The sequence below is a fragment of the Anguilla rostrata genome, chromosome 2 (genome assembly GCF_018555375.3).
Source record: "Anguilla rostrata isolate EN2019 chromosome 2, ASM1855537v3, whole genome shotgun sequence".
Classification (NCBI taxonomy): domain Eukaryota; kingdom Metazoa; phylum Chordata; class Actinopteri; order Anguilliformes; family Anguillidae; genus Anguilla; species Anguilla rostrata.
This window is the reverse complement of record NC_057934.1, coordinates 23,214,388-23,218,322: the sequence shown is the minus strand read 5'-3', so window position 1 is coordinate 23,218,322 and position 3,935 is coordinate 23,214,388. Positions and strand designations below refer to the sequence as shown.

The 3,935-nt window shown below is 42.2% G+C and overlaps 1 long non-coding RNA gene across 1 annotated transcript; it reads left to right on the top strand.

Annotated features, from left to right (window-relative positions):
- Window positions 1-882: 882 nt before the first annotated feature.
- On the top strand, window positions 883-1,588 carry LOC135249484 (uncharacterized). The gene is made up of 2 exons (XR_010328701.1): window positions 883-980; window positions 1,465-1,588. It is a non-coding gene; the product is annotated as an uncharacterized LOC135249484 (long non-coding RNA).
- Window positions 1,589-3,935: the final 2,347 nt, after the last annotated feature.

Here is a 3,935-nt window from a genome sequence, read left to right as displayed (position 1 = left end):
AAGCTTCATCCTTGGGAGATTCTGATGTGTAAATCTGGGAGTAGAATATTTTAAAGATATTGTTAATCTTACTCGGGTCAAAAGCAAGAAAGCCTGAAACATCTAGTATCTGGGTGATTTGATTTGATGATTTGATTTGAGGTGGGCCAAGAGGTGACCAGGCTTGTCTCCATGCTCATACATGGTCCCTCGACAGCGCAGTAGGAGACATTCTGCCTCTTTTGTTAGGAGAAGATCAAGTTCCGTTTGAAGTCCAATCCTTTCTTTATATAAATCGGGTGAACGGTTAGTTGAAAATAGGTTGTCTAGGTTGGTGAGAGACTCTTCTAGCTCATTTTGACGTGCTCTACGAAGCTTATTGGCATGAGACATATGTGAAATTATTCTACCCCTAATAAAGGCTTTGAAAACCCCCAGACTTATCACCCCGAACAATCTATCCCACCCCTGCTCTTCCCCCTCCCACCCCCCTGTCCCAAGATGTCTCAGCACCCACATCCCTTCATTAAAACCCCTATATTAACAAATGTAAACAGTTGTGAACAGTATATATATGAACAATAAATTCACAAATTCCGCAGTAAGAAAATAATAATGATTTAAAGGAATAACAGTTAAAGTGCCTCGGGAGCACAATTTGGGCTTATCCATTGTAAAAGATAATATAGAATGTTAGAAAACATTACCAGTGGTGTAAGCGTACCAGGAGGCTCTATCAGTACTAGAATAGCTCTGTTGGAAACAGAACACAGCAGGACAAAACAAAATAGAAAAATAAACAAATAAAAATAAAATAAGAACACCAAAAGCAAATGTCACAGTGTTACCACCAATAGTGGCTCCATCAAAGGTGTACAACAACGAAAAAAAAAGTGCATATATGTTGTGGCGCCCCGAGGCCCTATCGGTGCTCCACAGGAGAGCACGAGAAGCACCAGGGCGGCCGGGCCTCCCGCCACCGGCGACTGCTGGGACAAGTGGTGAGTGGGCATTACCTCCCGGCTGAAATATTGGAAGGTTTCAGGACCAGGGACAGCAAGCTGCAGACCAGGTGAGCTCCAAGGATCAGCACCAAGGACAGGGCAGGGCTATGTGGAATTTTCCACTCTGCTGCAGCACACCTGAGACTGCTCAGCTGATTGCCTCACAGAAGGTATAAGGAGCAGCACAGAGGAGTGAGGGCTGCGCTGGACTAGGGAGAGCTATTGTGCCTGGCGTCTCACCTCATCCGTTCCTGGGGCGGTAAGCGGCTGTGAGCCAACCCAAAGAAGAGGAAGTATCGGATTGCGACTTGTAACCTTTCTTTCAGACTGGAAGGAGTGGCCTCCCCACGCTGAAGAGGACAGGGGGACTGCAGGAAAAGTCCGGCAAGGCTCAAAGGAGGAAGGAGTGGAGACCGACAGAGGAGCCGGCTGGCCAGGGCCTGAGTTCACGCTCATAACCACTGTGTACTTGTCTTTCCAGGAGGATTGTACTCACCCAAAAGAGGAAGACTGATACCCCGACCGGGAAGAAGTTTCTGTTCTTTTTGCTCCCCCTTCCCTTTCCCCAACATTTAGTACAAATAAATGCGTTTTCTGTTAACTGATTCTGGGACTCACTGCACTGGTTCTTATACTGCTGTGGCAACTGCAACCTCTGGTGGTTAGGAAGGCCACAATGTCTAGAATCAGCATCTTCGTTGTACAGTGCATATGCATTAATAATATGAAAATATAGGGCGTACGACGACGTATCTTAGTCATAGATTCTGTAGTAAGAATATAATAGTTTATTTTTAAAAAATAAAAAATAAATAAAAATTTTAAAAATAATTTTAACATATAAAATATAACACTAAAAGAGCTCCGGGAGCACAACCTGAGCTTACCCATGACCAAAGGCAATATAGAATGTTGCAGAACATTACTAATAATGTAAACCTACTGAGAGGCTTTGTCAATACTAAGCTAGTTCTATTAGAAACAGTACATAGCATGAACAGATAATATAAAAAGGCATTATAGAACGTTAGAGAACACCAACTGTGAAACCGTTAGTATACTGTAGCTAGGTACAACACACAGAGAAATGCAAAGAAGGTCACCCAATCTATAATGTGGGGTATGGCTAGCGAAGCCACAACCATTTTGCTATTCTGCTAGCTGTTAAGCTCCCAAACTAGCCATAGCTACGATGTGGGTCAGTCTCCAAAAAGACATGGGCCTCGTATGCTAAGCTCATAACCTGTGTCGGCCCCAGCCGAACAGAATAGCCAAACGTATGCACTCACCAAACGCTTCATTGAGCTCATGTTAGTCCCATGGAGCTCTTTAAAATGCACAAAAATAAGGCGATGTACAAAGTGTGCTAGGATGGCTAGTAGTGACTAGCCTTAACTTTTATACATTGACTAATCTTACAACATTATATGCTTTCTCTCTGGCTTTAAACATAAAGATACTGCATGCAGTGTATTAGGCTCCAAGGCCCAAGAAAATACAGAAAGCAGTTGGTATTGGCAGCAATGTACTACATATGCTCTGCAGTGTCTTAACTTTTATACACTGACTAATCTTACAACATTATATGCTTTCTCTCTGGCTTCAAACATAAAGATACTGCATGCAGTGTATTAGGCTCCAAGGCCCAAGAAAATAAAAAAAGCAGTTGGTATTGGCAGCAATGTACTACATATGCTCTGCAGTGTCCTAACTTTTATACATTGACTAATCTTACCACACTATATGCTTTCTCTCTGGCTTCAAACACAAAGATACTGCATGCAGTGTATTAGGCTCCAAGGCCCAAGAAAATACAAAAAGCAGTTGGTATTGGCAGCAATGTATGTTCTTTAAAAAAAATGTTTTCACCCCATCTCAAATGTTGGAAATATTGATGAGTTGTAATTAGGACAATTGAGTTTTTGCAATTTCCTTTTTACATTTTTCATCCTTTGACTGTTCATTGTTCATTTACATGCATGTGCCACGACCAAAGATATTTTCAAATCTGTTTTAGCTGATTCACTCCTAGCATAGAAAAACGTCTGATTTGTTTGGTAAAGGTAGTCTATCACTGTGAATGAGACGCCACCAGTTGTTTTAGCAAAGTTGCATCAGAAAGGTAATATCAGGCTATGAACTTGTAGCCTACATTTAGAAATAAGTTTCATAATTTTATATTGATGCATACACTCAAACATGATGAGACGAGTGGGGGCAACTGCCTTCTGCAACTGATTTCCGCATTTTCCTTTCCCAAATAAAGCTTTCAACCAATACATAACATTCTCTGCAGTTAAGTATTGGTTGAATGTTTTGTTGAAATAGGCCCATCAAACTGCCCTAACCCTATAAAATCATCACTAGCAGTGTTGATCATGACTGACTGATGTTTCTGGTTTGGATTTCTCAGGTTCACCCACGTCCGTTGGCCGGGACAGATCAACTAGTCGTAAGTATTGCCATTCTCTGAATACCAAATCAGCATTCAGATCACTAGCACTATTGATCCTGACTGACTGATGTCTCTGGTTGAGTTGCTCAGGTTCACCAAGGTCCCTTGGCCAGGGCAAGTCAACCAACCGTAAGTATTCCTTTTCATTGTTTTTTCTAAAATCAGCAAGCGGAGCACTAGCAGTGTTGCACTAGCACTATTGATTTTGACTGACAGATGTTTCTGGTGTTAATTGCTCAGGTTCACCCAGGTCCGTTGGCCAGGACAGGTCAACTAGTCATGAGTATTGCCATTCACTGAATACCAAATCAGCATTCAGATCACTAGCACTATTGATCCTGACTGACTGATGTTTCTGGTGTTGATTGCTCAGGTTCATCCAGGTCCTTTAACCGGGACAGGTCAACCAACCGTAAGTATTCCTATTCTATGTCTTTGTCAAATCAGCAAGTGGAGCACTAGCAGTGTTGCACTAGCACGATTGATCTTGACTGACT